The sequence below is a fragment of the Saimiri boliviensis genome, chromosome 19 (genome assembly GCF_048565385.1).
Source record: "Saimiri boliviensis isolate mSaiBol1 chromosome 19, mSaiBol1.pri, whole genome shotgun sequence".
NCBI lineage: Eukaryota > Metazoa > Chordata > Mammalia > Primates > Cebidae > Saimiri > Saimiri boliviensis.
This window is the reverse complement of record NC_133467.1, coordinates 9992144-10019714: the sequence shown is the minus strand read 5'-3', so window position 1 is coordinate 10019714 and position 27571 is coordinate 9992144. Positions and strand designations below refer to the sequence as shown.

The window sequence follows — 27571 nt, the reverse complement described above, 5'->3', positions numbered from 1 at the left end:
TAGGAAACCGCCTTCCCCACGTTACTTCCGGGTAGGGCCGAAGTCGTCGAGCCTCAGGACCAATGGAGATCGCATCGGAGAGGGGCTGTCTCCCGCGACTGGAAAGGGCATTGGCCAGGAGAAGTGACACGTGGACAAAAGGCGGCACTGGGAAGGGATCTCTCGCTTCGACCCGCCCCCGACCCGCGGAGTTGCCCTGGAAGGACTACCAGTCCCAGTGTGCACTGCTTCCTCTTCGGCTCTCCCGCAGGCGAACTTGGAGCAGCCTCGCTTACTTCTACACTGGGTGGGCGCGCTGCACCCTGGGACGTGTGGTCCTCCGAGGTCACCGGTGGTGTGCTGATGCCCACCTCCTCCTTCCCTCTGCGCCCTGCAGTCAGCCCTGCCTCGGAGGGCTGCTGAGTCCCGGGAAACCCGTCAACTGTTTATCCCTCTTCCTCAGAAAGATGTTTCTCCGAGAGCTGGCTAAACGGGGCGCACTGCCCCCAAGTCAGTGCTGCATGCCTTAGGGAATAGTGATGCAGTAGTCCTCTACCCTCAGGGAAATTCTAAAACACAGTAACAGCAAAATGAATCGAGCCTTTGAAGGCATGGCGCTAAGGGTTTTACTTGCAATCATCTCATGCACTCTTCTCAACTCTGATAGGGTAAGTACCCCTTTCCCGCCTTTTGCAGACGAGGAAACAGAGGCTTAGAAAAGTTGGTTAAGAAGAGCTCGTCACACTGCTGGGTTAGATTCCAACCAGCCTCTGATTTGGAAGCCCTTGCATTTAACCACTGCGCAGTGCTACAAGAATGAAGGAGAGCACGTGGGTCCTTGTACCTGATTAATCATAGTTATCTAAAAAGCTCAATGTAAGAGCTGTGTGGGCTGCAAAGAGGGTTTAATGAAGGAAATTGGAACTTGCAATGAATTTTGATGACTGAGTCCCAGGTTAACTATTGGCAAAATGACATGTCAGGTCCTCTTGAAAAAAAAAAAACAAAACCACATTGTTTTTCTAGTGTGGTCACTCAATAGGTAGGTGCGGAGTTCAGGAGCTTGGATGTGATCTCTGTAACCACAGTAAATTACTTTCTTTTCCCTTACGTAGCATTCAGCCGTCTTTCTGGAAACGTTTCTTCCTTGACTTTTATCACCTCTTACCTCTTAAACCTCTTATCTCTTCTCTGACTGACCCATCTTCCTTCACTCTCTCACCACTTTATCTTAAAATACAAGTGTTCCCCGAAGGTTTTCTTTTTGTCCCTTTTCTCTCTGTACTCTGGGACATGTGGTCCTCTGAGGATTTCTTCTACTCATAAGGATTCAACCAAGATTATCTCTGTGGTTGATTTCTAAATAAGCATGTCCAGATCATTTGACCCACATCTCCACCTCCCTAATAGAAATGTCTTTATGTCTGGCGCAAGGGTAGCTCGAATGTAAGATGCTTTCTGATTCAAATTAATGCATCAGAGTCATTGTCAACTCATCTTTATCCTTTGTGTCCATGTGCAATTATTTACCAAATTACATAGATTTTACCTCTCCTGTCTTTCAGATTATCACCTTTCTTTCTATTCCCACTTCTGCTCCTCTCTCCTAAAATGCTACAATGGCTGAATACATGTTGAATATACTTGTTTCCTTGTTTCTTCAGTTTTCTTATCTATAAAGTGGGAATAATATAGTCCTCTTCTCCAGCGGTCCCCAACTTTTTTGGCACCAGGGACCACTTTTGTGGAAGACAGTTTTTCCACGGGGTTGGAAAGATACCATTCCATCTCAGATCATCGGGCATTAGATTTTCATAAGGAGCGCACAACCTAGATTCCTCACATGCGCAGTTCACAATAGGGTTCATGCTTCTGTGAGAATCTAAGGCAATTGATCTGACAGGAGGTGGAGCTCAGTTGGTAATGCTTGCTGGCCCGCCGGTCACCTCCTGCTGTGCGGCCCGGTTCCTAACAGGCAACTGCCTGGTACCAGTCCATGGCCCCAGGCTTGAGGACTCCTGCTTTTATCTACTAATGTGAATGCTGTGAAAACACCTGAAGTCATTTCTGTACAATATTTAATATCATGCTTTTGGGGGGGTGGTTCTGCAATCCCACATTGGTTCTATCATAGTCCTCTTTGGCAGCCTTAATGATGAAGTTACTGATGATCTCCCTGCCGCCCCATTCTCCTCTCTACATGGCCGTCAGAATTAGTGTTCAAGAACATCTGCAAACCCTATAAACACCTTCTTTCTTCCTTCCAGTCTGCTCTGCCCTTGAATCTTATGTGATAACTAAAGAATTCCTATCCCATATCCTTTCTGTGCCTTTGTTTATACCATCTCCTATGCTATCCCATCACCTTTGTCTGTACAGCCTTCGCCACCTGTTAAGGCTGGGCTCAGAGTCCATCTCCACAAAATCCTTCCAGAACCTTCTAGTTAGCAGAAGTCATCCTCTCTCTGTTCCTCCCTTGTATTCTGTGTCTTTGTTACTGTGCTTTTCACAGTCTGCATACCCACTACATTTTGACCACATGAAAAGTATTGACTTTAGCTCATTTATAGATTGTTACTCCATTTTCTTTGACTATAATGGAATACTGGAGACTGGGTAATTTATAAAGGAAAGTAATTTATTTCTTACGATTCTGGCCTGGGAAATCCAAGAACCCGGCACCTGCTTGGCTTCTGATGAGTGCCTCATGCTGCATCATGACGTGCTGGAAAAGTGGGTACATGTGAAAGAGGTGAAACACGAGGGGCAACCTCTCTGCATAACAACCCTTTCTGGCGGTAATTAATCCACTCCTGAGAGAATGGGAACCCACTCCACCAAGAAGTAACCCAGATCAGAGAGAGCAACGTATCTCTTAATTACCTAAGCACCTCTTAAAGGCCCCATCTCCCCAGATCACCATACCAGGGACCAAATTTCCAACACAGAAATTCTGGGGGACACATTCAAACTATAGCATAAGGATATTCTGAAACACCTAGCTCTGTGCCTCTCTTGCTGTAAATGCTCAATAAATGTTGAATATACTTGTTTCTGTATTCCTTCAGTTTCCTCATCTAAAAAGTGGGAAAAATATAGTCCTTTTATCTGCTTACATAGATGTTATGAAAACACATGAGGTCACTTCTGTACAATATTTAATATTATCCTTTTTTTGGACGGATCTGCAATCCAACATTATTTCCATCCTGGATCCTCTTTGGCAGCCTTAGTGAGGAAGTTAGCTTAATAAATACCTGTGAGTTGGTCTTGGCTCTTACATAGAGAACATTACAAACTAAAGGTTAACACCAATCATACGGTATTTGAAAACTAAGAACAAATAAAATAGAAAAATAGTAACATTCAGTTATATGGAAATAAAGATATAGTCAAGTCAATAATTTGAAGTGGATATTGGTAATAACACAGTTTTCTTTACCTTCGTGATGTTCAAAATTAACTATGAACTATAATTAAGAAACAACATACTAAAGAAATACTGGCTTTTAATGTTAAACATTTTCTGGCATATTTGTTTGTTTTCAAGTTGGCACTGCATTTTTAAAGATTATAACGGGAAGCCAGAACACATTCTTTTCTTTTTCAAACTGCTACATAATAATTATCTTTTTTTCCCTTGTTGAAATTCAATTTTTAGCCAATAATTGAGTCTGTTTTTCACTGATCTCAGCAACCTTAAGTAGAAAATTTAGTGTGACCTAAAAAGTTCTAAAACTTATCAAAGGTAGAAATGAAACATATCAAAGGTGGAAATGAAAGAAAAATGTATTCACAAAATGTATTTCAACCCCTGCCCCCATTTTTTTTTTTTTGCTTGGCACAGTAGCTCACACCTGTAATTCCAGCACTTTGGGAGGTCAAGGCGGGTGGATCACCTGAAGTTAGGAGTTCCAGACTAGCCTAGCCATCATGGTAAAACCCCGTCTCTACTAAAAATACAAAAATTGGCTGGGTGTGATGTCAGGTGCCTGTAATCCCAGCTACTCAAGAGGCTGAGGCAGGAGAATCACTTGAACCCAGAAGGTGGAGTTGCAGTGTGCCAAGGTAATGTCATTGCACTCCAGCCTGGGCGACAAGAGTAAAACTCTGTCTCAAAAAAAAAAAAAGAGAACCCATTTTTAATCCCTTAATGAAAATAGGGAAATTCTTCAGTAATTGGCACTTTATGAACACTAGGAAAAATCTGCATACATTATTTTAAAACCTATGCACTTAGTGATAAAAAGGACGTGAGAGTTAATTGAAAGAGCGTAGTGTTGTACAAAGGGAAAAAGACTGGTAGAAAGCACATCAGGAAAATAAGGATAAGGACTTTTAAAGATGTAAAGGTTTTAGATGTATAAAGCCCATTAACAATGGTAAGAAATAACAGCCATTGCTAAAATGCCCTTTAACCAGTTAAAGTCTGTTTGCACAGCCTTGTAGCTTATGTAAATATGTGTGCTCACTTTCCTGCTTGGATGTGTCACAAGTTAGGGAAGGAAAGGAGCCCTGGGTAGAACCATATGGATTCAAAAACATAGCGAGAGGCCCCATTTTAATATTATGGCTCAGAAATAGTCCCAGGAAGCTGGAAGCAGCTGTGCAAAACTGGTCCTAGAACAGCAGTTGCCCCTAAATGATTTGAATTCTTTAGTACCACAGTTCTAATTACTCCTGAAACTCTAGTATGGAATTTGGAAGTGGTGGTTTTGTCATTCTTCAAATTGCTTTTCCTATTCTTTGATAGTGTGCAGAGTTTACAGAACAGTTTTCTTCTAAAGAACCCAATCTCGCAAACATTAAAGACAGTACTTATTCGGCATTCACAATTAGTGACTTTAAGGCCTTAGAAAGAGCACTTCATGAAAAAGATACTCGGTGAGTGTTGTTGACTGACTCCCTGCATGGCTGTTGGACTTTTTTCAAATTGTAAGAGAATGAGAGATTCAACTGATTCACCTCCCCCAAAGAGGTCCCCAGGGCTTTTTCTACCTCTCAATCTTGGTTTGAGATATTCAAAATCACTTCAGCATCAGATTATTATCCCACCTCTCATTGGCACCAGCTCCAGCTCTCTCAGGCAAGAAATTCTGCTCCTGTGTCATGATTTTTTGGTTGGGTCACTTATTTACTTCTACTTCCAGTATTTTCCATTTACTTCCAGTATCAGAAGCAAAACCAAGTCACTTGGCTCTTTGAGGGAGTGCATTCTGTGTCTGGTCCCTCTCTTAAATTCCCATTTCACCATCAGCATAGTTCCCACTTACAGATACAGTGTGGACACAGGATTTAGGTGAGCACCATTCAGCAACAGTCTGCACAGGTACCATTCAGGCCGAGAACAACGGCTCTGAGACAGCTCTGCTGATTATTGGCTGGGCTTCCTTAAGCAAATGACTAAATCTCTTTGTGCTGGGGTTTCCTTATTCGTAAAATGAGGATAAAAATAATACCTACCTCACAGCATTTTTAAGAAAGATTGAATGGTCTAATTGTTATACCTTCCTTTTAGGGATGTTGTGAAGATAATGAGATGGTGTGTATAAAACATTTAGTACAGTTTGAAAGAACTCAATAAATAGTAGATACTGATATCACTATTAAGAGGTGAAAAGGAAACATTGACATTCTTGAGAGTAGGATTCAACGATGAGTGCAGCTGCTCCAACAGCACCCATGGCCTTGGTTTTATTCTCAGCCCTGAATCTTTTTTTGTTTTTTAATTATTATTTTTTAAAAAGAAAGAGAGAGAGACAGGGTCTCCTCATGTGGCCCAGGTTGGTCTCAAACTCCTGGACTCAAGTGATCCTCCCGTTTCTGCCTCCCAAAGTGCCAGGATTACAGGCATCAGCCACTACCCCTGGCCTCAGCCCTGAATCTGGTCTATTCCTCTGCTTGCTTACTTCATGCTGCCATTGCAGGCTCGCCATCAAAAAATGTAGCCCTCCCTAGGCCGGCAACTCCAGAGACTGTTGAAGTCAGGCGCTACAGAGCCTCATCCCTGTATTAGAGTAAATATGCACAAAAACACAAGGTACTTTTCTCTCCTCTTAAAATTAACAGGGGCTTCATTTGTAAGACATTCTAAGTTATAAATGTTTTGGGATAAAGTTGTCAGAAAATCTTTGCAGCTTTTTGTTTGTGTGACTTTCTTCAGTTTTACTTTGCTTTTATCAAAGCTCATCTAACCTCCAACCTCCAAGGGATTTAGAAAGGTAATTTTACAGGTTATCTAATAATGTATCATATTAAGGATCAAAGTGAAAGGTGCCCAGTTGATCACATCAAAAAGCATTAGGTAGAGTAATCCCAATATTAGGACACTTAAGAATTAAAAATGTTATTTCTGTAATGATCCATTATTTCTCATTATCCAAATCCAATATTCTTTCTAGAATTGTTATCCAAATCCCACATTCTTCCGAGGCGCTCCTTTTGCATACATATGCATATATGTTTTGTATATGAATATGCTATATGTAGATACACATATACATGTATACAATATACATATATTGCACATATATGTATGTGTATACACATACTGATAATAGTGTCTTTTCAGGCCTATCCCGTAATCCTCAGAGTGGTCCAAATTTGTCAGTCCCCAGCATTTATTAACCTTAGAGGTAAATGCTAACAGTCCTTAAATATTTGAAATTAAGTATTTCCTGGCCTCCAGCTTAAAGTTGTATGAAAATAGTGCTTATTTCTGTTTCTTTTCCAAATATATTGATAAATTTGGGAGTTTTTTGGTTGGAATTGTTTTTTGTTTGTTTTTTACAGATAGGGTTTTTAGTATGTTCGATAATAAGCCAGGGGTAGTGACGATTTCTCATGGATAAGATATAGAATAAAGAGTTCTTGGTTTCTTTGCAGATCAATTTCTTTGTGATGCTTTAAAATCAGTATACAACCTTCAAATACACGATTATACTTAAAACTTTGAGAGTTATGGTGTCAGATCACAGCTCTCTTGAAGATCACCATATTTTCCTTGGCACTAGGTGATGAGGCAAGTGTAGTCTTACTGTGCACAAAATGTACTATTGTTTATTGCTAGAGATTAATAGACTTCATTATTATTTACAGAAGTAGCTCTTAAGCAAATACAGTCTTCAGAGCCTTCCTAGGCCTTTTTGGGAGACTTGCACCCAATTTTGGCACAGTCTCTGGGTTCTCAAGGCCCCCACTCTAATGTTTAATGTTTTCCTTCTGGTTTTTCTCTGCGTCACCTCACATCCCTTCCTCTTCCTTCCTACTCCTCTTCATTCTGCATGCACATGTGTGTGCCTGTGTGCACATACACAAACACACACACACATTTGCTTTGTGCCAACTCCTGAGCACTGAACTTTGAATCAGCTGACTTGGGTTCTACATTTAGATCTGCTAGTTACCATCTTTATGGAAGTCTGTTTCTCTAAAACTCAGGTTTGGTTTGGTTTTTCTCAGTTCATATGGCCAAAAGAAGTGGGCAGAGGTTCCAGATGTAGAATCAGATTCGGGGTTTAAAAGAGGGAAATAACTATTATAGTTTAATCATGCAAAACTATTGGCTTGTTTTTAGTAGAAAGACATAATAGTCAAATTATAGGAGCTGAGGTGAAAACTATTCCCCAACAACTTACAACAATTAAATCAAGTTAAAAATTAAACCAAGTCTCAGGCTGATTTCTGTCACACATACGGACATTTATTAAACAAACATTTGTTAGCAAACAGAAACAAGGTGATAGACCTGTTCTGTGAGTTTGATGAGGTCCCAGTTCTCTGTCTTTTTAGGTTCTGCAATCATGACCTTGCCTAAAAGAGTCACTGGAAGCAGATAAATAATATTCTAGAGCCAGAATTCCATCACCCTTATAATAAGCATCCGGCAACTGGGAGTCCTTCAACTCACACACCATGCCTAATCGTCTGGCGTTTTATGTCTTGTTCATGCAAGAATGAGAGTGTCTCCAAGGGCAGAAAATCAAATACCGCATGTTCTCATTCATAGGTGGGTGTTAAACAATGAGAACACATGGACACAGGGAGGGGAGCACTACACACTGGGGTCTGTTGGGGGAAAATGGGGGCAGGATGGGGGGTGGGGAGTTGGGGAGAGATAGCATGGGGAGAAATGACAAATACAGGTGAAGGGGAGGAAGGCAGCAAATCACACTGCCATGTGTGTACCTATGCAACAATCTTGCATGTTCTTCACATGTACCCCAAAACCAAAAATGCAATTAAAAAAAAAAAGAATGAGAGTATCTCTAAAATATTTTAGCCAGTCCTTGTATCTTGGAAATTGCTAATTATATGACAGTCTATAATGTCTACTGTGATAAATAATAAACCACTAATTTTGACAATGAAAATTCATTTTTGACATATGTTATAGAATGCTTTTTGCTATTAATAAAGATAAGAGTGACAGATGTACTTGTAGTACCCACCTCTATCGGGGTCTACCTGATGAGACCACTACCTGCCATCTTAGAATATGAATTTATGATTAGTGCAACTGACTGTACCTTGAGTGTAATTTAACCTAAGCCATACAAAATATACTGTCTATATTGAAGAATTTTGAGGTCTGTTGGCAGACATCATACTGATAATAATATCTGCAAAGAACACATAAAGCACTTTCTCCCCCCACACCCCCACCCCCGCCTTGTGAGAATTATATCCTTATATTACAGGTGTAGAAAATAAAGATCAGGCCAGGCACAATGGCTCACATCTATAATGCAGCACATTGGGAGGTCAAGGTGGGAGGATTGTTTGAGCCCAGGAGTTCCAAGTTGCAATGAACTATGATCACACCACTGCACTTCAGCCTGGGTGACAGAGCGAGACCCTATCTCAAAAAAATAGAAAGTAAGTAAATGAAGTTCACAGAGAGGTTATATGGCAGGTCAAAAGCAGGGAAATGGTAGTAAAATTTGGATTTAAGTCCAGACTGTTTCTACCATACTAGGATGACCATAAATTCTGGTTTCCCTGTAACCAGATTTACATCATTTTCATGGTATCTGTATTAGTCCATTTTCATGCTACTGATAAAGGCAGACCCAACACTGGAAAGAAAAAGAGCTTTAATGGGCTTACAGTTCCACACGGCTGGGGAGGCTTCACAGTCACAGCAGAAGACAAGGAGGAGCAAGTCACGTCTTACATGGATGGCACAGGCAAAGAGAGAAAGAGAGCTTGTGCAGGGGAATTCCTCTTTTTAAACTATTGGATCTTCTGAGACTTATTCACTATTTCAAGAATAGTAAGAGAAAGACTCGCCCCCATGATTCAATTATCTCCCCCTCGGTCCTTCCCAAGACACGTGGGAATTGTAAGAGCTAAAATTCAAGATGAAATTTGGGTGGGGACACAGTCAAATCATATCAGTATCCTATCTGATTAGTGCCCCCTTTCATTTTCAAAAATGTCCCAATTTAAACAAAAATATGATCACACAAACCTTACTACATTGCCTCCAAAGTCCAAGACCTTCATCCCCAACTGTGTCAGAGTCTATCAAGCGTGGTAACAAGACACAGCAGTGTTTCTGGCTTGGCCTCTTCTTGCCCTATCACACTATTCTTAATATAAGGGAGAAAAAAAACCCCACAGTATACTTAGGTGGCAAAGAAATTCCTGATTACAGGAAATATAAGTCTCCTCTATTAATAAGAAAGGTGTAATCATGAGTCCCCCCAAAATTGGAAAGACTATCCTAAAATTTAATGAAGATTATAAGAGGAAAATTAAGAGCAATATTGAAATTAAGCTATGTTTTCAACCAACCATGTTTGCCCAATTGACTAAATTTGGTGTCTGTTTCCATTTATACTTACCCTAGAACACTGGAGGGGAAAATAGTTTTGCACCCAAATTTTACCATGTTTAGGTAGAAGACAAAAGTCACACAGTGATATAGAATTCGATTTATTAGTCAACCATGGAAACAAGCTGAAAAGCACCTCTCTTGTTTGCACTGAAAGTTTACTCAAAAAGTATTCCTTTTTCAGGCAAATCCAGAATCCCTTATCACTGCCATGACCTTTTCCTGAAATTATAAAGACAGCTGTCCATGGATGTGTATGGGTTGGGAAATACTGGCCTTTCCTCAGCTGAGGGTTCGCCATGGCAGAGACATGCTGCCCTGTGACCAAGTCATGAGCAAGCCTTCAGAACTAAGAAGTGCTATTGTGTAGGCAAAAGCAGCCCTCTGTCTGCATCATCCCATGACTCGTTATATATACTGTATTTATGCCAATCAGAGACTACTGCTCCACTGTTTTCCATGTCCCCCCCAACTGGACAGTTACTATTCTTTGAAGCTTCTGCACCAAGGTTAAGATGCAGCCACTGATGTTTTCTTGCCACCTCTGGCATTGCCTGAGGTCTGGCCAGCATTGGGCTCTCACAGTGATTGGCCCCATGGCAGAATAAGAACATCTGAAGAGGTCAGCATGGCCCGCTAGACAGCCTGGAATTCTATGACTAAAGTTAATTCTAGTCCAGGCACAGTGGCTCATGCTTGTAATCCCAGAAATTTGGGAAGCCAAGGCGGGCAGATCACCTGAGGTTAGGAGGTCGAGACCAGCCTGCTCAACATGGCAAAACCCCCGTCTCTACTAAAAACACAAAAAAATTAGCCAGGCATGGTGGCATATGTCTGTAATCCCAGCTACTTGGGATGCTGAGGCAGGAGGATCACTGAGCCTAGGAGACAGGTTGCAGTAAGCCAAAGTTGCACCACTGTACTCCAGCCTAGGCAACAGAGTGAGACTCCATCTCAAAATTAATTAATTAATTAATTAATTAATTTGCATTTACCTTAGATGTGGTTAGATCCAATCTGTTTCTTTAAATTCCAGGAGTTTTGGAGAAGGCATAGGAAGATCAAGAGAAGGAGACCATCACAAATTAAAGATTGTTTGCCACAGTCTGGGAAGGGAAATAAGTCTTGTGAGTAGGGAACACTAAAAGGGATAGGGCACTACATGAGTGGAATTTACACCTATTGATTCTAACTCACAATCTCATGCATAATAAACATCCTTTCTAAAGACTGAGAAGCATAAAAACTTTTCTAGTAAAACTGTTTCTTAAAGATATATTATTCATTTCAAAGGATCAAAACTCACTGTAGGAATGTCTTTTGAAAAGTGTCAATTTGTGCAGGGATTATTTTAGGGCAGACTATTCTGTGTAAATAGTTGTGAAAATGCAACATTTAGTTGTTGTTTGCCAAATCAATAAATATATTTGGAGCATTTAATAAATATTTATTGAATGAAGAAATACAATTCCTGAAAGAGATGTGGATAATTTACTGGTGATGCCATATTTAAAAGCTTCAGCATGGGTCCAGGCATGGTGGCTCATGCCTGTAATCCCAACACTTTGGGAAGCCGAGGTAGGCGGATCACAAGGTGGAGAGATCAAGACCATCCTGGCCCATGTGGTGAAACCCCATCTCTACTAAAAATACAAAAATTAGCTGGGTGTGGTGGCACATGCCTGTAGTCCCAGCTACTCGGGAAGCTGAGGCAGGAGATTCACTTGAACCTGGGAGGCAGAGATTGTAGTGACCTGAGATTGTACCACTGCATTCCAGCCTGGTGACAGAGCAAGACTCCGTCTCAAAAAAAAAAAAAAAAAAAAAAAAGCTTCAGCATACAGATTAGTAGCATGTAGAAAACATACCACAATTTATAATAAAATGTATTTATAAAATGTATTAAATTTGTTCTTACCCACATCTTGATAATACCCACAAGGCATCTGAGTTTCACTCTGTCTCCTAGGCTGGAGAGCAGTAATGCAATCTCGGCTCACTGCAATCTCTGCTTCCTGGGTTCAGTTGATTCTCCTGCCTCAGGCTCCCAAAAAGCTGGGATTACAGGTGCCCGCCACCATGCCTGGCTAATTTTTGTATTTTTAGTAGAGACAGGGTTTTGCCATGTTGACCAGGCTGGTCTCAAACTCCTGACCTCAGGTGATCCACCCACCTTGGCCTCCCAAAGTGCTGGTATTATAGGCATTAGCCACCATGCCCAGCCCATTTTTTCTTAACCTAATAAATGAGTGTCAGGGTCTGACTTGCAGACCCTGACCCAGCAACAAATGAACAAAATTCACTCAGACACAGAATACAGTGAAAGAGTGGGCTAGGGGTATCCTTGGCCACTCACAGACACTTCTGAGAGAGATAGCTGCCACAGCCCTGACCAGCTGGCTCTCAGGACATTTATTCAGTATAGATTAATAACAGAGGCTGAGTCAACACACTTATGGGTAATTATCAAAGGCCAGGTTCCGAGGCCTAAAGCAAACACCATTTGTGAGTGATACATCTGGTGGCCCTCCCACCAAGTAGATAGAAATTGTGTAACAGCAGATGGTCAAAGGTTAGTCTTAGGACCACATGAGTAAACCACTTATTTAGATAAACTCCCTTACATTCCTTTGTTATTTACTCTTGCTAGTCACTCAAAGAGGATTAGGCTGCCTTCAGCCATAACTTTATCCTGAGGCTATTACAAAACCTTCCGGCCTTCCAAGAAAGTCTGTGACTATTTTCTATAACTTCCTTTATAATTTCTCTTACAACTTATCTTACCACTCTTACTGAACCCCCACAAATGAGCATCACCTGCCGATTACCTTCTTATTAAGGTTGTAAGAAAATGGTGGCTATTATCTAATAGTCCTAACAGCATTCCCGGTGCTTTATGTGTATACTTTATTTTCATCTTCTAACAATTCTCTAGGGTAAGTTCTAATACAATTTGCATTTTCCAGATGAGGAAAGTGAGGCAGCAAGAGGCCCTCAGGCTCCCAGCCATTAAGTGGTACAGCCAAGTTTAAAACCCCTGCAGTCCAGCTGCAGATGCAGCATTTGAAACCCCTGCAGTCCAGCTGCAGATGCAGCATTTGACCAGTCACTGCCCTGCCTCAAAAATCACTTTCTAAGATTTAGCATACTCCCTACCACCTGATTGCCTACAACAAAATCTGTAATGTATTTAAATATTTAATATGCCACACTTGCATTGGAAAATATTACAATTTATACCACTCGTAACAACATTTGACCTACAGGACATTTATATTACCTTCAAATGAGTTCAAAATTTCTTTAAATTAATTTTATTTTTTCTTTTAATTTTTAAATTTTATGTCTTCTATTTTTTTTTCTGTGCCTCAGTGGATGCAAAGACTTTTTTTTTTTTTAATATTAAGAAATATCAGTTGGGTGCAGTGGCTCACACCTGTAATTCCAACACTTTGGGAGGCTGAGATGGGCAGATCACTTGAGATCAGGAGTTTGAAACCAGCCTGGCCAACATGGCAAAACCCTTTCCCTACTAAATGTACAAAAATTAGCCGGGTATGGTGGCAGGTGTCTGTAGTCTGAGCTACTCGGGAGGCTGAGGCAGGAGCAATCACTGGAACCCAGGAGGCAGAGGTTACAGTGAGCCAAGATCGTGCCACTGCCCTCTAGCCTGGACAACAGAGTGAGTCTTCATCTGAAAGAAAGAAAGAAAAGAAAGACAGGAAAGAGAGAGAGAGAGACAGAGAGAGAGAGAGAGAAATGAAAGAAAGAGAGAGAAAGATTCATTAACTCAATAATGAATAACTTACTGCTCACCTCCCAGATACAAAGGCACAAAATTTAGTATGCATAGTCTGTGGGGAAAAAAAGAACCTCTCTGAGAGGAGAGATAGGATATCCATAAGTCATCATAAAACGAAGCAGAAAATAAGTGTCAGCAGAGATGTGTAAATTAAGAGCTAAGGGAGTTCAGGGAGGCAAAGCTGACAAATTTCATGGCCTAAAACCCTCAAGAGTATCCCACCTTCTTGAGTGTGCATTGTAATCACTACTGTGTATAAACCATGATGTAATCTCAGAAGGTATCACAGCAAGAGCAAGATGTTAGAGACACTATTAATAATTTAGCTTTCTTGGTCACGAAGTAAGATGAATTGACGTTTTTTTAAATTTTATTTATCTATTTTTATTTTTTTGAGACGGAGTTTCGCTCGTTACCCAGGCTGGAGTGCAATGGCGCTATCTCGGCTCACCGCAACCTCCGCCTCCTGGGTTCAGGCAATTCTCCTGCCTCAACCTCCTGAGTAGCTGGGATTACAGGCACGTAACACCATGTCCAGCTAATTTTTTGTATTTTTAGTAGAGACGGGGTTTCACCATGTTGACCAGGACGGTCTCGATCTCTTGACCTTGTGATCCACCCGCCTCGGCCTCCCAAAGTGCTGGGATTACAGGCTTGAGCCACCGCGCCCGGCCTGAATTGAAGTTTTAAAGCAATTTCTCCCACTTGAAATCTTCTTTCTACCATTTTCGGACAAACAGTGCTTTTATTTCTGGGAGTTTTTTGTTTTGTTTTTGTTTTTTGTTTTCGAGATGGAGTCTTGCTGTCACCCAGGCTGGAGTGCAGTGGTGCAATCTCAGTTCACTACAACCACCACCTGCCTCAGCCTGCTGAGTAGCTGAGACTACAGGCACCCACCACCAGGCCTGCCTAATTTTTGTAGTTTTAGTAGAGACAGGTTTCATCATGTTGGCCAGCTGGTTTTGAACTCCTGGCCGCAGGCAATTTGCCTGCCTTGGCTTCCCAAAGGGCTGGGATTAACACATGTGAGCCACCCACGCCAAGCCCAATGTTTCTGAATTTTCTGAAAATATTTTAAAACTCCAATCCTTAATGAAATCTGTCCCTAGCATAGTACCTTATGCAGTAGGTACTTAATAAACATACAACTGGATGTACATTTGAAAATAAGCTCTCTTACATTGTTCTCAGTAGCTCTTCTCTATTGTCTTCATCATATTAGATCTATCTTTATATTCTTTCATTAATTTAGTAATTCAGTAAACATTTGTGCAGAAGTAGTAGTCTGGGTTGCTGCCTTTATTTCTCTATACATGAGTCTCCAACCACTGGCCGGTACCGGTACCCATCAGTGGCCTATTAGGAACTGGGCTGCACAGCAGGAGGTGAGCAGAGGGTGCGCTAGTTATTACTGCCTGAGCTCCACCTCGGGTCAGATCAGCAGCAGAATTAGATTCTCCTAAGAGCACGAATTCTATTGTGAAACTATGCATTTGAGGGCTGTAGGCTGCATACTTCTTATGAGACTGTAATGCCTGGTGATCTGAGTAGGAATAGTTTCATTCTGAAACCATCACACCCTTTCCCCACCCCATCTGTGGAAAAAAATGTCTTCCACAAAATCAGTGTCTGACGTCCAAAAGGTTGGGGACTGATGCTATAATTTGGGCAACTGGTTGCATGGTGGTTCCACTCACCACAATGGAAACCATAGGAGAAGGGAATATTGGGAAGAGAGGGATAGATGAGTTTAGTTTGGAACATGATGAGTTTGAAGTGCCTGTTTGACATTCTAGTGAAGGAATAAAATAAGCAGTTGGATATGTGGGTCTGGAGATCAGGAGAAAGATGTAGGCTTTTAAATATAAAAAAATGGCTGGGTGCAGTAGCTCAGCCTGTAATCCCAGCAATTTGGGAGGCCAAAGCAGGAGGATCAAAAGGTCAGGAGTTCGAGACCAGCCTGACCAACATAGTGAAACCGTGTCTCTAATTAAAAAAATACAAAAATTAGTCAGACGTTGTGCCACGCACCTGTAATCTCAGCTACTCAGGAGAATGAGGCAGGAGAATTGCTTGAACCCGAGAGGCAGAGGTTGCAGGGAGCCAAGATCGTTTCACTGCACTCCAGCCTGAGTGACAGAGTGAGACTCCATCTCAAAAAATAAAAATAAATAAATAGCAAATACATGAATATAAAAGATTTTAGAGCGGTCAAGCACCGTTGGCGGTATTAAAAGCTATGGAAAAGTGATTCTTAACCCGAGGGGTAAGAACCCTTACGAGGTCTATCAGTTGCTTCACGAGCTCCATGTAACCCTAACATTATATGCAACATGCCCTTGCCCTAGAAGATTCCTGAATTTTATCACATTCTCCAGGAGGGTCATGTCTTTAAAAAAAAAAAAAAAGGCTCAGAATAAGTGTGAAAAGACAAGTTTCAGTGAGAAACACTGGGGATCTCTAACATTTAAGAAGCGGAAGAAGAGTGATAAACAAGACCGCAAGGTTTGGAAGCAAAACGGAAAAGAGTCACAGAAGTCAAAGGAGGAGATATTTTCAAGGAGGGAGTGGCCAGTAGCGTCCCATGCTACAGTAAGGTCGAACAAGATAAGGACAGAGCTCCCTATCTTACTTGCACATTCCTCAGGGCAGGTTCTGTATGCAACAGAAACTCAGTTCATGTTTAATGTACTAAAAAAGTATGTCCTTTAAATCATTTGAGAGGAGTGAAGTTAAAAGATGAAATCAATAAAATGATATGCTTATGGCAGGTTCAGTGAGGTTTGCCTATACATTAACAAATGAAAAATGTGAAATTAGACAGTTGCACTGTGTTAGGTTATTTTATGAAGTTGTGTAAATTGGTGAACTGAATCAATCTCTCAAATACTTAAATCCAACTTTATTTACAAGGAAGTAAGCAGCCACTTCCATGGAGTAATTGAATGCTTTACTGTCCCTCCTACTGCTGTATTTCAGTGCCTGAAAGACCAATCATTCTGGAAGCAAGGGCTTGCCACCTGGATTAAGTTACCTCGGAGGTGGGCCACATTAGCTGGCTAATATTTGCATAAATATTATTAACCCACTATGATCTTGAATTGTTAATTCAACAATAATATAATGCCTTCTTATTTGTGATCCTTTTAAGTTAAAAAAAGTTTATAAATATTATATTATTTAATACTCACAATTTCCCTCAAAGAAGCAAGTAGTCAAAGGAGCCTTTTAAGGGAGGGGAAAAAAAAAGCACCTAAGTCTTTTAAGAAGATGGTCTCTGAAATAGACAGATAGATAGGTGATAGCTAGCTAGCTGGAGAGACAGATAGTTAACAAGCAGAGGTTTTGAGCATAATAGTACAAATGATAATGATGATGATACTCTTAGTTACGATACAAGCCAAGATATGGGAAGAAAAAGGCCCCACAAACAATGGTTTATACAAGACAGAAGGTGTGTTTTTCCTGGACAGTATTCAGAAGCAGGTGCGTGAGTCAGACCTGACAGGCCACTTTCCTCCACAGCTATCTAGGAACGCAGGTTGCTGTTCTATCCCCAGCAGGCATCTCCATGGAAGACACTGGTTCTTCAGCATCACAGAAACCTTCCAGCCTGCCTGAAAGTGGAGAGAGAAAGAGGAAGGCAAGCATGTTCCTTAAAGGAGGATGTGACCTGGAAGGTGAACACGGCTTTGCTCAAATCTTATTGGAAAGTACTCAATCAATTGGTCACATCTAGTGCAAGGAAGGTTGAGATTTTTATTCTCTAAGTGGGTAGCCATCTGCCTATCTTAAACTCGGGGATTCTATAACTAGAAAGGAGAAGAAGATAACAAATACTGGGAGGTGCTTGGCAGTCTCTGCCAAACCCTTGCTTTGATGTTTTATGGCCATCATTACAGTAACGGTGCAAATATGAAATTCTGATATGTTCACAGATTTCTATAAAGGTTAACTGTGGAAAATCAGTCTCATTTTAATTGTGCTTATTATGTACAGTCTGTCTATTGAATCCCTTAATACTGCAAAGAAACGGTGGGATCTCTTTGGAGAAGTATTTAAAAACCTCATTATTTTGACTGAGCCTTGGGGAAATTTTACAGTTGCAAAGGCAGCCGAGTTTATCTTTATGACTTTCCTTATCCTTTCTCCTATACAGAAGATGTGCACAGATATTATGTTGCTGGAAATGGCACAAAGCAGCTTCCCTGGAGAGTTCTTGAACCCTGTGGTGATGGGAGACACAGCTAGTCAACAATGAAAGCTCTAATATCATTTAATTGCAGTAGCTCCTGGAATAAAAGAAGAATTAAATATAATAGGATTAGCATAAAAATACCAGAGGGCTGTTTTTCACAGTTCCACTTTTGGAGAGGTGGAACCTGTTAGAAGTTGATAAGAAAATTTAGTAGTTTGCAACATTATATAATTTACTTAATATTGAGTTTTGGTGAGAAAGCAAAATTATGAGAGTTGTTGCCCAAGGAAGTAAGAATGTATAACAGTTAAACAGAAGTGTTTTTCCATCACTTCCATTCCTCCAAGAAGCCAGGGAACCTGGATTTAACAAGCTGTTTTTTGTGCATTTATGAAGGTTTTTCTTTCTTTCTTTTTTTGAAACAGAGTCTTGCTCCGTCGCCCAGACTACAGTGCAGTGTCACGATCTCGGCTCACTTGCAACCTCTACCTCCTGGATTCAAGGGATTCCTGGGTCTCAGCCACCTGAGGAGCTGGGATTACAAGCGTGCACCACCAAGCCCGGCTAATTTATGTATTTCTAGTAGAGACAGGGTTTCACCATGTTGGCCAGGTTGGTCTTGAACTCCTGACTTCAAGTGATCCTCCCGCTTTGGCCTCCCAAAGTACTGGGATTACAGGTAGGAGCCATTGCACCTGGCCTGTTATTAGTGGTTTTATTAGTGGTATTGATATAGGAGTTAAAAATAAATTATTTAGGCAGATAGTGAGGGTAAGGAAGTCCTCAGTAAGGTTTTCCTTTTAATGAAAAGCAGCCCCCAAATCATTTTCTTTTCTAACAAAGAGCAGCCTGTAAAATCAAGCTGCAAACATAGCCAAGCAAGCTGGAGGCTTGCACAGGTGAATGCCGGCAGTTTTGCCAATAGGAACAGGCTACCTGGGACTAGGTATGTTCAAAATGGTGGCTCCATCTTCCCTTCTCTTTGCCAGCCTCGTGTACAGTAAGGAGCAAAAGAGATGGCACTGGCCAAGTGGAAAGTTTGTTTGCATAATAAGATTAGGGTGGGGCAACCAGCCTTCCCTGTGCCCTGTGTAAATGTCACACCTCGTGAAACCAATCTGTGGGCCCTGTATGAATCAGATGCTGCCTTTTCAGTCCTGCATATAAAATCTGCTGCAGTCTGCAGCAGGCCAGCTTGTCCCTTTCCGATGCCCCTCTAGAGATAGACAGAGAGAGAGACAGACAGAGAGAGAGAGAGAGAGAGCTGCTCTCCTTTTTCTTTCGTTTGCCTATTAAGCCTTCGCTCCTAAACTCACTCCTTGTGTGTGTCCATGTCCTTAATCTTGGTGCAAGACAATGAACCCTGCGTATTTACCCCAAACACCACCACCACTTCAGTATGTTCTAGAACTGTACTGTCCAATACAGTAGCCACTAGCCACAGGTGGCAGTTAAGCACTTGACATGTAGTTAATTCGTAAGTGTAAATAGACTTGGATTTTCTTCAAGGTATTGATTTCAAGGACTCGTTATGAAAAAATAATGTGAAATAATGATTTTTAACATTGATTACATGTTTCAATGATAACTGTTTGGATGTATTGAGTTAAATAAAATATATGATAAACACGAATTTCACCTGTTTCTTTTCACTTTTTTAAATGTGGCTACTGGAAAATTTTATATTACATTGTGACTCATTTCTCCTGCAGAGTGCTGACTTAAAAACTAAATAAGAGAATGAACAGGTGATCTTTCCCTCCAGCTTTTGAACTATGCTAAGAACAAAGGTTATAGAGGGTTTTTTGTTTGTTGTTTTTTCCTACTGCGGTTTTTGAGACAAGGTTACACTCTGTACCCCAGGCTGTAGTGCACTGGCAAGATCATAGCCCACTGCAACCTCAGACTCCTAGGCGCAAGCAATCCTCCCTCTTCAGCTTCCCAAGTAGCTGAGTCTACAGGAACATGCCACCACGCCTGGGTAATGTGTTTGTTTGTTTGTTTTCGTTTTTTGTTTTTGGTAGAGATGAGGTCTTGCTTTGTTGCCTAGGCTGGTCTCGAACTCCTGGCCTAAAGCTGTCCTCCTATCTCTGCCTTCAAAAGTGCTGGGATTGCCGGGCGCGGTGGCTCAAGCCTGTCATCCCAGCACTTTGGGAGGCCGAGGCGGGTGGATCACGAGGTCGAGAGATCGAGACCATCCTGGACAACATAGTGAAACCCCGTCTCTACTAAAAATACAAAAAACTAGCTGGGCGTGGTGGCGCGTGCCTGTAATCCCAGCTACTCAGGAGACTGAGGCAGGAGAATTGCCTGAGCCCAGGAGGCGGAGGTTGCGGTGAGCCGAGATCGCGCCATTGCACTCCAGCCTGGGTAACAAGAGCGAAACTCCGTCTCAAAAAAAAAAAAAAAAGTGCTGGGATTGCAGACGTGAGTTTTAAACCAGCAGCCTCTCTACCTGAAGTTCCCACACACACCACGTCAATGCAGGATCTCTGGTAGTGTGTAGCCCAGAGCCGTCAGCCTTGGGCTGAACAATTTCTAATGATGTGTTGCTACTTTGCATGATGTTCCTTTCCGTTTCTGGACAATTCCAACTACCAGAAAGCCCTTCCTCTCATACTGGGGAGAAATTTGACTCGTTGTAATTTCAACTTCTAAGATTTTTTCTTCTAGTATAATTAAAGTATCTAATCCTTGCATCTGTCTTCCTGTTTAATTCCATTTTAAAAGTGCAAGGATCTGTCAACAGCTCTCAGCCTCTTCCATCCTCACCAGTTCAAATCTATTCCTCCCCAGGGCAAACAGAATCATCCCTCTTCTCTCTTATTTGACAATTCTCATTTGTCATTAGTTTTTTTTTTTTAATTAGAATATTCATTTTCCAAAATGCTGCAGATACAAGTTTGTGGAAGAAAGCAAGAGTCATTATAAGAAGAAAATATTCAGTAAGGAACTGACCTCTAAAAAGTTAGTCTGCGCTCAAACATTACTTTCAGTTCAACACCAGTGTCTAGGACACAACAGATTATCTTAAAGAGAGTAATTTAAATATCAAAGGATTGAGAAGCACCATGGGAAAACTGATGAAGCCCTTTAAAAAATGACTTTTATGGTAGCATAGCAAAATTCGTATGACGTGAATTATCTCATCATACTGTCAAAAATTTTGTCAGTAAAGGGTTTGGCCAAAAAAATGGCAGCACATTCGTGTGATAGGCTGAAAAACATGGCCTTAATATATTTCATTACCTCTCATCAAAAGTTGGAGTCTTGGCTGGGCATGGTGGCTCACACCTGTAATCCCAACACTTTGGGAGGCCGAGGTGGCTGGATCACTTGAGGTCAGGAGTTTGAGACCAGCCTGGGCAATACGGTGAAAACCCGTCTCTACCAAAAATACAAAAATTAGCCAGGCATGGTGGTGCACCCCTGTGATCCCAGCTACTCAGGAGGCTGAGGCAGAAGAATCTTGAACCCAGGAGGGGGAGGTTGCAGTGAGCTGAGATTCCACCACAGCATTCAAGCCTGGGCAACAGAGAGATACTCTGTCTCAAAAAAAAAAAAAAAAAAAAAAAGTTGGAGTCTCCTGGTCACCCTTTGAATCTGGCCTGGTCTCCTGATTCGCTTTGGCCGATAGAACGTGGTGGAAATGACAATGTGTAAGTCCAGAGCTTTGGCCTCAGGACCCCTCACAACTTTCCCTTTTGGTCTCTCAGAATGCTCCTGCTACGGTCAAGGAAGCTTAAGCTATTTTATTGGATGGCAGGCGACTGCGTGGGAAGAATGGTCCAGCTGAAAAATAGCACCAACATCCTAGACCTGTGAGTAAGGCCACCTGAGACCCATCCAACCCCAGTTAAGCTGCCAGCTGGTTGCAGTCACATGGTTCACCCACAATTATGAGAAATGAAAAAGCTGTTATTTTGTACTATTACGTTTTGGGATGGTTGGGTATGCAGCAGTAGATAACGTTTGAGAACTTGATTCATCTTTTTGTTCATTCTAAGATTAGTGCACAAGTGAAATGAAAGCCGATGTTTTTATTTTTTAATAATCAACTTCCTTCTACTGTTATCTCTCTGACCTCTGTCCTGTGTCACCCTCTTAGACACTCTAACCACATGGCCTCCTTTCTGTGCCTTGAACATGCCAAGGTCAGTCCTGCCTTCAGGACTTTATTCTAGCTTTTTCCCTCTGCCTAGAATGTTCTTACTCAAGATACTCACTTTGCTAATTCCCTCACCTCCTACAAAGTCATTACACCCCACTAGGACATTATTAACCTACGCATTCATCTCTCAAACTTAAGTTTTCATGCTTGATACTGTAAACAAAAAATAAAATTCTAAGGCCTCCCAACCATCTGAATGGATAGCCAGGGGTCTTAAAATTTAACCTGAGTGTCTGTTTCAGGCCATGATGAAAAGTGGGGGTCAAACATGCCTCATTATAGCTCTCCGGCATTAACTCAACACAGACTTTAAGTCTGATAGGAAACAGTTTGCAACCTATTCTCTCTGAAGCCTGCTAGCTAAAAGCTTTATCTGCATAATAAAATGTTGGTCTCCACAATCTCTTATCCTAACCCAGACAGTCCTTTCTGTTCATCTCTGGTCTTACAGACAAACTCGACCAATTGTCAACCAGAAAACGTTTAAATTTACCTATATCCTGGAAGTCCTGTGGTCCCGCCTTTCTGGACCAAACCAATGTATTTCTTAAATGTATTTGATTGATGTCTCATGCCTTCCTAAAATGTATAAAAGCAAGCTGCACCCCAGCCACCCTGGGCACGTTCTCAAGACCTCCTGAGGCCTGTGTCACAGGCCATAGTCACTCATATTTGGCTCAGAATAAATCTCTTCAAATATTTTACAGAGTTTGACTCTTTTTGTCTTTAATATTATTCTTTCCAACTTTTGCCCCTGATTACTTTTCTTTAGTTAATTCGATAAATATTTGTTAGAAAATGTTAGTTGAATGAATCAAGGAATCAATGGAATCATTGGAATCAGTGAACCAAGGAAGAAACAGGAATGTAAATTTTTCATCTTGGAAACTAAGATGCGGCATTTTCTTGGATGCTACTACATTTTCTTTATCAATCCTGCATCCTTTACTTTTGAGAAGAAAAATCCCAAATCATTATCCTGCTGTTCCCTCCCTCTTAACACTCTTAATGCTTTTAAGTACTTTATGATACCTTATAAGGCCTTTGCAGTGGTTTGAATAATGGCCCCCCCAAAAGTTATGACCATGTCCTCACCCCATAAATGTGATCTTACCTTGATAAAAGATCTTTGCAGAGTAAGTAAGTTAAAGCTCTCAAGATGAGTTCATTCTGGATTATCTGGATGAGGCTGAAAGATAATGACAAATTTTTTTAAAGGAAACGAAAGAGGAGAAGACATAGACGAGTAGGCCACATGAAGACTAAGGCAGACATTGGATTTATGCAGCTACAGTCAAGGAATGCCTTGTAGCCACCAGGACCTGGAGCATATAAGGAAGAATTTGCCCCCAAAGCATTCAGAGGGCGCACGGCCCTGCTGACACCTTGATTTTGGACTTTCTTTTGGACCAAGTAGCCATTATACTTCTTGATATCCAGGTTCAACCGAAGGTATAAAATGTTAAGCTCTTCAGCTCAAAATAAAATCTCTACTCTGCCACTATCTTGGTAATTTAAGCAAATTATTTTGTCTCTTTGGGTCCAAGTTTGGTCATCCCTAATATTAAAGTGGTAAATTAGATCAGAAGATCCCAAAATGACACCTTGGCCTACCAAAAAGTTGTGAGCCACCATGCCCCGCCAGGTTATCAGTTTTAATTAAGTGGAACAAAGTTGCTACTTTCATGAGAAGCGTGTCTCCAATTTCTATGGGTTTACTAAACTTTTAAGGGTAATCATGAGGTTGTCTTGTTCACAATGTGTTTAAAATGCTTTGTGCTCCTGTGTTTCATCTCGACTCTTTAAGAGAGTCTAGCAATTTTATCTCAGGTAATTTTTCCCTACCAAGAGAAAGATTCTATATGTGGTTTTGATCTAGAAACCACTATTGTGAAAAAAAAAATCAAAAAGGACATGTTTATGCATCAAAGGATATTCCAGTGAAAAATTTAAAACTCAGTGGGCTTTTCAGACTTCCAATAACCATATGTTGTGTTTTTCACAGCATGTCATACTGAGCTTTAATAAGTGTGATCTCTTTTGTATTTGTAATTACTTAAGGCATATCAGGCAAGTAGAAACGGGCTTAACTGAAGTTGTCTTTCATGTTAGAGCTCTTGGAGGATTCCTCAGTAATACACAGCTGAAAGTATAACCTGGGACTTACTAACTTCCAACTGGGCAGTCTGTCACATCTCACCATGCCCAGGTGCTCAGGTTCCCACGGTGGGGAGAAAGTTCCCCACTCCCCACCCACGCCCTCCCCCCAACACACACACACACAAACAGCCAGAGCATCACCATAGGAATGCTGGTGAAGATCTGAGTCAAGGTTAGAACTTCAGAGACTAGCAGAGTCCTTCAGAACAGTACTCATCAAATGGTTATTTTAGGGAGCCAATTTTAACTTGGCAAAAATATCTGGTAATTTCTTCCTTTCCATTTATATATAACTTCCATTTATACATCACTGCTGAAGAGCCCAGGGATTAGAGTAAGTGTACCCAGAGAATTCCTTAGCCTATGGGATTCTAGGAACACAGAGGACCCTTTTACCAAATTTAAATGCAAATTTAAAATATTTTTAAGAACATGTTTTTCTGATTTTGATAGTAACACATCTTCATCGTGGAACATAAGGGCAAGGAGGATAACAGACGACAATCATAACTGTTTAAAATCTCACCACCCCAAGCAACTCTTACTATTCCAGTAAATATTCTTCCAGGCTTTCTTGCCTATGTATACATGTTTAATCTTCTTGTGACTATGTTTTTAAAACCCAAAAGCATAGCTAAGACTTTCCCATATTATTACAATTTGTAAACAATTATTTTTAAGGTTGCTATACCCAGATATATTGAAAATAAATTGCTCAGCAGAGAGATTCAAATGGCTCTTCTTGCTGTTTTGAAATTCATTACAGCTGCAGCTGTGAGTTTGGAGATGTGTAGTTGAAGAAGACAGTTATCTTTCCTTTCCTTTCTTCCTGCAGTTTAGGAGACTCAGAATCCACTTCATTAGATGAGTGACACAGATTATATCTTGCTGGGGATGATGGCATTCACCTCCTACATGCACTAGTGGGTGTAGAAATCAGGGCCAGGCACAAGCCACATTTTTAATAATGGTCTAAACCATTGTATTCATAGTATAGTCATAGCCCACATTGATAAGATTCTGGTCATAGGCATAATTTTCAATGACTATTCTATCAGTTCCAGTTTTTGGTTGCAGACAACACTCTTGACAATTTAAGCAATGAATTAAAAAATTTAAATTAATTCAAATGTGCTCATCTCATAGAGGGCCCAAGAACCCAAGCTTGAAGAATCCGTACCACTGACTCTGGAGGCTCCTACTGCTGCCAGAATATTTCTTACGGCCACATGGAGAGCTGGATATCTATTTGCCATGATCCACCACCCTCAGCAGAATAAATTTTTCACAGACACCTCCTTCTTCTTATCAGACTATTCAACTGAAATTCTGTAACAATGAGTCTCACTACCCATGCCCTACCTGTAGAGAGAGTGGCAATGGAAGTTGATGACTTCTAATTTAAAAACAGGTAGACTTAGGGGGAGAAATTTCCCACATATAGGAAAGCTATTTGTAAGCTGCCAGGCAGACAAAAAGTATAACAAATTCCAGTGCAATTATGTAATGCTTTATTGTATAAATGTTCCATAATATACTTTATGATTCCTTTATTATTGAAAATTTGGGCCATTAAAAAAATTTTTTTTGGTTAGGTTATTAAGTAAAATTTACTAGTAAGTAAAACTTACTCTTTTATGTCGTTTATTCGTTTCAGCATATGGGTTTATTAGGTAGGTGCAAAAGTAATTGCAGTTTCTGCCATTAAAGGCCAATAGAGGCCATTAACTTTAATGGCAAAAACCACAGTTACTTTTGCACCAACCAAATATGAGCACTGGCATATATAATCATGGAGTAACCATCATAGTCAAGATACAGAACACGTCCATCATTCCCCAAAATTCTCTAACATGCCCCTCCTTAGCCAGTCCCTACCCTAACCCTAGCTACTAGCAACCAATTGTCTATTTTTTGTCCCTACAGTTTTTTTTGTTTTTCAGAATGCTATGTAGAAGAAATAATACAGTATGTAGCCTTTTTGTCCGGCTTTTTTCACTCCTAATTGCTTTGAGATTCACCCATGTTGTTGTACATATCAGCAGAGCATTCCTTTTCATTGTTGAATAGTATTCCATCACATCGATGTAACACAGTTTGTTTATCCGTTCATCAGAAAGACATGAGTTGTTTCTAGTTTTTGACAATTATAAAAACAACTATAGTTATCTGCAGAAGATTCTGTGTGAAAAGAAGTTTTCATTTCTCTTCAGTAAACACCTATAAGTAGTATTACTGGGTCATATGGTAAGGGTATTGTTTAACTTAATCAGAAACTGCCAAATTGTTTTCCAAAGGGGCCATACCATTTTGCATCTCCACCAGCAATGTATGAAAGTTCCAGGTGCATTTTCACCGACACTCAATTTTGTTTTCATTTTAGCTCTGGTAACATGTGTTAAAAATAATATTGATGCTAGCTGGGTGTAGTGGCTCATGCCTGTAATCCCAGCACTTTGGGAGGCTGAGGCAGGCAGACCACTTGAGGTCAGGAGTTAAAGACCAGCCTGGCCAACTTGGCGAAACCCTGTCTCTACTAAAAATACGGAAATTAGCTTGGTGTAATTGTGGGCACCTGTAATCCCAGCTACTTGGGAAGCTGAAGTAGGAGAATCACTTGAACCTGGGAGGTGGAGGTTGCAGTGAGCCAAGATTGTGCCACTGTACTCCAGCATGGGTAACAGCAAGACTTCAACTCATAATAATAATAATAATAATATTGATACTAATCCTTGATGAAATTCCAGGACCGAAAATAAAATTGTGGAATAAAACATGGGAACTCCAGTGAAAAGCTATGCTTTTTTCCTGTTCTCCCTGCTGTGGTTTGAGAGTATCCTCTGAAAGTTCACGTTGGAAGCCTGGTCCTCAATGAGGCAGTGTTGGGAGTGGGGCCTAGTGGGACGTAGTATTTGAGTCAGGGAGGCATATACCTCATGAATGGGTGAACACCCTCTCCTGAGAGTAAGTGAGCTGTTACTCTTGCAGGACTGGATTAGTTACCACAAATTCTTACAAAGCAAGGCTGCCTCTTGTGTTTGGTCTTCTTTTTCATACATGTGGGCTTCCCCTTCTACTTTTCCACCTGGCCATGAAGCAGCACGAGGCCCTCACTAGATACAGTTACCCATCTTGGACTTCCCAACCTGCAGAACCATGAGCTAAATAAACTTCTTTTCTTTTTAAATTGCTCAGACTTTAATATCCTGTTTTAGAAACAGAAAATGGACTAAGAAATCCCCAAACACTCATAAAAATCTCATCTCCTTGGAGACAGGAAGAAAATATGAATGAAGTAGGAGACAGTTGTTAGATGAGTTAATAGTTGGTTACCTGACCAATCCAAGAAAGTTCCACATAGGAGAAGGTCCTAAGGAAAGAGCTAGAAGATCCATCTTTCATCACGTTTTTATTTATTAACGT

At 40.9% G+C, this 27571-nt stretch overlaps 1 long non-coding RNA gene across 1 annotated transcript; it reads left to right on the top strand.

Moving 5' to 3' along the window:
* Nucleotides 1-233: 233 nt before the first annotated feature.
* Nucleotides 234-19444, top strand: LOC141582139 (uncharacterized). Its single transcript, XR_012514982.1, has 3 exons — nucleotides 234-647; nucleotides 17145-17299; nucleotides 18243-19444. It is a non-coding gene; the product is annotated as an uncharacterized LOC141582139 (long non-coding RNA).
* Nucleotides 19445-27571: the final 8127 nt, after the last annotated feature.